We start from the raw sequence: 8,864 nt of genomic DNA, 5'->3' as shown, positions 1-8,864 counted from the left end.
CGGTTTTTTCAAAAAACCAATGTTGACTAAAGTTAATATCGGTTTTTTACAAAAAACCGATGTTAACGAATGTGTTATTATTGACAGTTAACATCGGTTTTTTCAAAAAACCGATGTTAACGAATGTGTTGCTATTGACAGTTAACATCGGTTTTTATTATTTTCAGGAATTTTTTTTAAATAATGTCTCTGTTTTTACAAAAAAACCAAAATTTAACCTGTAAATTTAAAATCAGACCACATGGCACACAACATATATCATTTGCATTCTATTTTCAAATAGATTTTAGCAAAAAACTAGCTATCAACAAAGGTTGTTGAATGTTAAGATGAAACAACAATTGTAAAAAATGTAATGCAAAGTATGTAAACTAATTAATTAACCTAAAGTTACATAGTTGCCTAACATCCTATGTTTGATTTCTAACTTTTAGATAATACTGTGCCCACTGTATGCGAAGTGTCTTGAATCTCTTTGCTTCCAATGGTCTAACTTCATTAAAATACTGCATGATCAAATAAAAAATAAATTAATAATGTAATAACAATTATAAAAAAACCAAATTTGTTTGTAATAAACAATTACCGTCTCCCAATTATTCCCGAAAGATCCTAAGATTATCGTGGACATCCAATGCATCACGTAGTAGCCACATTCAGTGATTCCTTTTTGTCTATTACACTAAATACATAATGAAATTTGGATATTAATTAAACGTTAACTACAATTAGTGTACACACACATAAAATATATATAAGTAGAACTTTTATTTAAATCACGTACCTTAACAACAATCCACCTAGCAGCAGCCTTGGATTTCGGTTGTGGAGTATCATCAAGTCCTTTCAAAGCACTAGTGTTGAATATGAGGAACATTAAAATATTGATGTTGTTGAGTTATACCAATGAAAATGTATTGAAAACAATACTGACCTGTTAATTATTCCCTTAAGGTAGTTGTCTGGCCTGTTATGTAAAGAACAAAACCAGACAACTAGGTTTTCCTTAGGCAGAATGACGACCATTTGCCAGTGTCCGCTGCAGTAGAGACGAATATGGGTTATTGTAGTAGTATAGATTATTTAAATTCAATTATCGTGTTTGACTTACCCATTTAGGTAGGCTCCAAGGTAAACATCTCGTTTTGAACTCTGTATCCAACTCTTGATGTAACTTTCGTATTCAAATTGTGATTGCCCAGATCTCTGAATGGACTGTGGCTCGAGGAATCCATACACATCAGAATTCCCCGCTCGCACACTTGTCTCAGTCAGATGACTGTGTTGTTAAGTCAAAGTAAATTATGTATGAATTTAAAACAATTACTTTGGTAATTAATAGTAATCTAAAATGACTTACAAAATCCACAACTGTATAACAGATATGCTGAGACATTGACCACCGTGTGCAATTTCAGAGAGATCTTCGTGCTTTATATACAATGGGAAGTTTTGATTAAACACCCCGAATATGGTAGCATCCTACATAACCTAGAGCGGCTTCAAAAACAGTTGTGGGATGGTCAATGTCATTAGGTACAGGGGATCATCGACCTCTTCATCTGGGCTTTTTGGAGGTTTTGCTGGAGACACAACTGCCTGTTGAATAAACATAGTTAATTAGCAAGTTTTGATTACAGTGAACAAATTAATTGAAAAAAATAAACATATAATCAGAGTAAAATACCTGTTCTGATAAACGCTTCACAAGATGTGTTGGCCAAGCAAGGAAGGTGTTAAGTGTCTGCCCCACTAAGGTAACCTCATCAGTGGGTACAGGAACGAGAGCCTCTGCATCTTTAATCTCCTCAACACCAACCTTGACTTGGCCATGCAACAAAGGGATGTTGTGAACTGTTGTGGATACCACATAAAGTCTTCCTAGGGCAACCAGGCGGGAAGGATTTTCTTCAATATATAGCCCGCATTTGTCTGAGTCACCTGTCCCTAGATCGTTCCCTGAGGGAGCAACGCAACTCTCCTTTGTGCTGACACGAGGACCTGAGGGACCAACCTCTGGCTCTGGAGGTAGTGCAAGTCCTTGTGATTGCATCTGAGACTGAAACTGGGACTGCATTTGGCTTAAGGATTCCATTATCTTTCGAGTCACTTTTTCTGTGATTGACTCCTCCAGTTGGTCTCTGATTTGTTGGGTCAGCTGTTCTAGGTCTTCAGGAGGCATGGAGGAAGAACTGCGAGACGTTCGTGAAGCCGATCCAAAGTATTGCTTTATGGTGACACCGACTCCAATAGCACAAACACGGCCAGGGTGCTCTGGTCGCCCAATGGCAGAAGTCAAGATATCCTGACGTCCATGGGGGACGAACGATCCCTGTGACGCCTACTCGTCCAAAGAATCCTGTACCGAACACATATTTGTTCAAGGAATTCACAAAATACACAAAGATAATTACAATTATTAATTAAAAATGACTTACAATCCTGTCAGCTATTTCCTTTGCTGCCTCAGACGTCATCTGTCTAGTTTTCTTCGTGCGGGCCATCTTCCATTTCACGTGGCGTCTGATGGGAGATGGAGGGTCAATGATGTCCTCAGTGCTTCCAGACTGGGCAGCTTCTTCCAGTCTTTTCTTTGTCTTCTCAGCCATGAGCTTTTCTTCTAAATATTCATAACCCCCATGAGACAATATGTGGGGGCAGTGTTTTGCTTCTGGGAGGCCTGTGCCTTTTTCCGCACATCTTGCAAAAGTTGAACATTAATGAAAATGATTATTACAATAAATTATAAGAAGTGATTTTGTTGTGGAAAACAACTAAAATGACAAAGTACACTGTATGAGGAGGAGGAGGAGGAGGCAAGGCAGGTGGAGTAGCCATGGTCCTTTAAAGAGAAAAAGTTGAGTTAGTTAATATTATCAAAAAACACTGTATGAGTTATGTAAATGAATGTACCGAAATGAAATATTATATTAGAAAATTACGTTAGACGATGTTAATTAATTCTCCTTCATCATGATCATTACGATTAGCATGAACGTCGTCAGCTTCTTCTTCTTCGACGCTGTTAGAAGTCATTTGTGTAGACAAAGGACTAACATAAGTGTCCATGTATGAATCATCATCTTCTACATTAACACCAATTGTTTTCCCGTGTAGAACCACAGACCACCTTTCATCACAAGGGTCTTGCACATAAAGTACTTGCTTAGCTTGTTCTACCATGATGAAAGGGTCATTCTGGTAAGCTAGTTTCTTTAGGTTTACCAACGTAAATCCTACATCATCAGTCCGCACACTGGTGTTGCTGTCAACCCACTTACATTTTAAAACACAAACAATAAATTTGACATAGTTAAGCTCCCATATTTCATCAATGAAGCCAAAGTAAGGGATTGAAGTTACACAGGGATTGTCATCATGTATAGTTGCAAAGTGTTGAGATTCAACCCTTAGGGTGACCCCGTTGTTTTGCATTGTACTTTTGTCATCTTGTGTTTTTGTATAAAAGGAATACTTGTTTATGTCGTATCCTTGCCAAGTTATAACATTTCTTTTAGGCCCATGAGCTAGCTTTCTTAATATTTCAGAAGCATTTTTGTCAGCAAAGATTGTATCTTTAAACCAATCAGAGAAAGTCTTGTTATGATTTTTCAAGACCCAATTCTTTAACATTTTTGGATTACTTTGTTTGACTAAACATTCATGTTGAACTATGTATGACAAAACTTCATTACTGTTGTTCAACACATACAAGTGAGCTTGTAACAAATCTTCTACACTTGGAGTGATAACATGCAGTCCTCTTGAACCCTTACTGCCCACTCTGTCGTCATGGCGAGACTCAAGAAGGCCAACAGGTTTAGCCTTTTCAATGTACTCTGAACAAAATTCAATGGCTTCTTCTGCGATGTACCTTTCAACAATAGATTCTTCTGGATGATGTAGATTCTTGGTATACCCTTTTAAGATCTTCATGTAGCGCTCAACCGGGTACATCCAGCGCAGATAAACAGGACCACAACATTTGATTTCTCTAACCAGGTGAACAATTAAGTTAACCATGATGTCAAAGAAAGCAGGAGGAAAATACATCTCCAACTGGCACAGTATAATTACAACCTCGTTTTCCAGGTCATCAAACTTGACCGGATGAATGACTTTGCTACATATGGCATTGAAGAAAAAACACAGGCGAGTTATGGCTAACTTGACTTTGTTAGGCAAAATGTCTTGTATGGCCACGGCTAACAATTGTTGCATCAACACGTGACAATCATGAGACTTTAACCCCACCAGCTTAAGCTCCTTGAACTGCACAAGGCTCTTAATATTTGAAGAGTATCCTTGTGGGACTTTAACCCGGCGCAGACACTGGCACAAACTGATCTTCTTCTTTCTGGATAAAGTATGACAAGTTGGAGGCAAGTATATTTTTTTACCATCAGACCTTGGATGCAACTGCGATCGTATGCCCATGTCAGCTAGATCTTGACGGGTATTTAGACCATCTTTCGTCTTGCCCTGAATATTAAGGAGTGTCCCAATGACACTGTCACATACATTTTTCTCTACATGCATAACATCAATACAATGTCTAACATCTAGATCAGACCAGTACAGAAGATCAAAGAAAATGGACCTCTTCTTCCATATGAAACTCTTACTTTTATCCTTCTTTTGGGTCTTTCCAAATACAATATTAAGGTGTTCAACCCGCTGGAAGACCTGCTCACCAGTTAGTGGTGTTCGCGCAGTTTCGTGCTCTTGACTTCCATTAAAAGCTTTTTTCAATCTTCTGTAAAGGTGATGAGCTTTTAGAAAACGGCGATGTCTAGTGTACACTGTTTTTCTACCATGTTTCAGTTGTATGTAGCTTGTGTCTTCTTCACAGATGGGGCATGCATGATGACCCTTAACACTGTAATCGCTGAGATTCCCATATGCTGGAAAGTCATTAATGGTTCAAAACAACATTGCACGCATTTGAAAAGTCTCCTTGCGAAACCCATCAAACACTATCAGCTGGATGACAGACCATTCCATCAGATTTTCTCCCATTTGCATGCCAGGTAAGATCTTTTGCGTCGTCCTCATTAGCAAATAAACGCTTGAACCTTGGAATGATGGGAAGATACCACAACACCTTCGCTGGAGGGCCCTTCTTTGAGTTTTCATTAGAACTGCAGTCCTCATCATCCTTCACCTTGTACCGTGATGCCCCACACCTAGGGCATTTAGACATTTCTTCAAATTCATGTCTGTACAGTATGCAATCATTAGGGCAAGCATGAATCTTCTGATACTCCATACCCATCGGACACAATATCTTCTTTGCCTGATAGTAGCTTTTAGGCAATGTGTTATCCTGTGGAAGCAGATCGTGCACTATTTGAAGCAATGAAGTAAAGCTTTTGTCACTCCATCCATATCTGGCCTTGACATTAACCAGACTTAACACCGCCGACAATAGCGTCAAGGAATTGTTGCACCCCGGATACAAAGGCTTCTTTGAGTCACCCTGCAATCTTTCATACACAGGGGCATGTGCTTGCTGGAAAGACTCTTGTCCAAGGTCACGAATCATATCCTCCAAGTGATCTCCCATTTCTACATCAAACGGTTCGGATTGTTGCCCACTCTGCATGTCTGTCATTTCACCATGCCATATCCACGTCGTATAATTTCTCTTAATTCGATCACACAACAGATGCTCTCGTATGTCATCCAGTATTTGTCGTCTTCCGTTCAAACAATTGTTGCAAGAACAATAATATTTTTCATCTTCATCCGGTTGACCTCTTTGTGAAGCAAATTGTAAGAATTGCTCGACGCCTTCCTCATATTCTGGGCTGATGCGACTTTCATTCATCCAACTTCGATCCATCTAAGTAATAACTCGGTCATACTCTCAAAGTTATTCAATGCATGAAAATCTCACTTTTTTATTAAAGGTGTGACCCTATCCCATTCGGGAAGACCGTCTTTTATGGTAGCTTCATACATCAGGGTTAATTCTATTTTGTTAGATTTGACAAAATTTTGGCAGCATTTCGCATTGGTCTCCAAGTACATGACATGAAATCGGTGAAATTAATTTCCCGATAATCAAGTATGCACTCAGAGAACAACTAGAAATGCATTACCAAAATTTCATCAAATTAGACAAAATAATTTTAACCTTAACACATGAATCTACCATAAAAATATCAGTCTCCCCAAACTGTCCAAACGGACAATTCAAGATTGAATACAATGATTAATGCAAACTGTCCGCAAGAATCATTGCATCCAATCTCAAACGGGAATCTAAGGTTCACTCATCATGAACACAATTTGTATAGCATATGTCAATTGTCATTAATGGCAGTGAACACGTAATAAAAATATTCATTGGTAACAAACATTTGTACCGGTGATGATGAGCAGCACGGTCCAAAATGAAAGCAAGAATCAAAGAAATAACTGAATGAACACCTACATAAGACAATCTTGTGTATGATAAAAAAAGAGTAAGATTAAGTATAACAAGCGCTCAGAAGATACGAGAACAATTTATTCTAGATTATATCAAAAAAATTTCTTACTTCTTTCTCTTTTCGGACACACACACACACACACACACACACACACACACAACTTCTATTACCTCTCAGAAGATCACAGAACTGCACTGTGGACAGGCCCAGTCACGGGGTCCCCCACTTTCTTTATGGCTTCAAACGTTGTGCCATCCACTAGTTCCTTGTCATTGAATCAGAGACTTGTGTGTTAATTACTATCTACAACTACTCTCAGCAACTCTCTAATAAAGAAGGGTATTCGATCGTAAGTACTAAATTAGTCCAGATAAAATATTTACTGCATATGAGTCAAGTCGTGTTATTGCATGTCTCATTAGAAAATGACATGACATGAGTTTAATTTAATTATAACGAGAAGTGTTAAAAACCTATATATTTTTTAACGCATTCTTTTAATCAAATTTTTTATAACGAGTTAAACCTTATTGAAAATTATGAAATTAGTTGAAAAAAATATTAAATATTATATCATAACCCAGTAGTGTGTTTGATTGTACATCTTAAATCACTAGACACATATCCATTGAAAGCTACAAAAGAATAACTTTCATGTTATTTCATTATTTGATGTGAAAATGTGACAGAAAATGTTAGTTTCATCCAGCTCATCAGGCTAACCAAAAGGTAGAACAATTATGTCCCTTATAATTTTAGGAGAATGAACATGATCTTCAATGATCGTCTCTAGTGTTCCACATCAAGGAAAGTGTAATTGCAAGGACTTCAATGTTAAAATCAGTATACGTCAGAATGATCTCATGAGGTAGAGTGATGTGTACCTTTTAAGAGACTAAATTTAGAGTTTTAATATCCTTTTATCCTTACTCTCAGTCACTATAATAATGAAGAACAAGCTATTAAGCCTTTGTTAGGCCGTATAATATTCTAGAACAAGTATAAATTCACATATCAAACATTTACTACAATTAATTTAGTGAATCGAACAATCCAAGTAACCGAAATTGATAAAGTTAAAAATCATGAATCTCAAGTAATGGAATGAGAATTTTAATTATAGAAGTAACTAACTATATTAATTGAAGGAATAGGATCACGCTGATCTATATATATACCTTATTTATAAAGCCAAGGCTATACACAATTAAGTAGCAATTACAAGTACAACATTAAGTAGCAATTAAGTCCTCATTATCATGAAGGTTATGATAAGAATGCACATGATGAGAACGCATAATTAAGATGAGTTTAGCACCTAGAGCGGTGCAAATTATTACCTGTGGAAAATTTGGGATGGTGATATCTTTGTCGCTAACTACTAAGGCTTCCAATAGTTCACCTCATTCCTTCCTATTCGTGATCATCACCTGGAAATAATTTCTCAAAGAAAACCATATCGTAAGCAAAGTTACTTCAAAATTCACCTTTCAAATTAAGCTGTTTTAATTGGCAGCATGCAGTTTTCAATCTTAAATGCTTTAGTTGCAGTAAGATAGACAATTAATTAGTATGATGTGGATTTATAACTGTATATATATGTTGCAGTTTGTTTTCAACCTCATTGCGTCCAAATCCAACTATGATGGTGCAATTCGTTTCTAATTCTAACACTAGCTAGCTAGCATCAATCCAAATCGAACCAACATCCCTATAGCTTAATGGGTCACATCTAGCATTACTGAGTAATCAACATCAACTAGCTTAATGGGTCACATCAAACTAATAAAGATGGGTAAATATCCAAGAATAAAGCAAAACAATTATATAAGATTGAGGACAAAAAGAAAAGATTTGGGGGGAGAAGGGTGTCGGCGTGAGTGATGATTACTCCAAATTTTTTTACTGCAATAACATAAAATTATATGAAAAAGGATTAAGACAAAAGTAAATGAAAAAGGATTAAGACACAATCAAATTAATTAATTTGCCAACTATGAGCTTAATTTGCTCAGGATTTAATTTGCCAACTATGAGCTTATGACTATGTAGCAAAGCAATAAACACACACACGGGTCAGGGGAAATAATTTCTATCTTTTTTCTTCTTCTCAAGTTTAGAACTAAATAACACATACCAACCAGAAAGAAGAGAAAACATGCATCTAATATCAAATTAATTAATTAATACTGCAAACATCTAAATCATTTCAAACTAGAGCATTTCTTGCATTTAGCAAGCAATTAATGAATGAGGCAGGGAAGGGTTGGGATGTTCGTTTCTATCTCTAACAAGTGACCTGGCGTGGCAACTAGCAATTTGTTCATTGCATAAAGAAAGGAAGGGTAGCTTAGACACATCCCACTACTAGTATTATATGGTTATATGGGGTTGAATTGAAGATTTAAAGGTTCATGTTGGATGCTT

At 36.8% G+C, this 8,864-nt stretch overlaps 1 long non-coding RNA gene across 1 annotated transcript; it reads right to left on the bottom strand.

The window, feature by feature from the left end:
- Window positions 1-283: 283 nt before the first annotated feature.
- On the bottom strand, window positions 284-844 carry LOC114383449. The gene is made up of 3 exons (XR_003660509.1): window positions 785-844; window positions 587-682; window positions 284-506 (listed from the first exon to the last, which is right to left on the bottom strand). It is a non-coding gene; the product is annotated as an uncharacterized LOC114383449 (long non-coding RNA).
- Window positions 845-8,864: the final 8,020 nt, after the last annotated feature.

The sequence above is a fragment of the Glycine soja genome, chromosome 14 (assembly GCF_004193775.1).
Source record: "Glycine soja cultivar W05 chromosome 14, ASM419377v2, whole genome shotgun sequence".
Taxonomy (NCBI): Eukaryota; Viridiplantae; Streptophyta; class Magnoliopsida; order Fabales; family Fabaceae; genus Glycine; species Glycine soja.
Note: the sequence above shows the minus strand (reverse complement) of the source record. Positions and strands in the feature narration are given on the sequence as shown.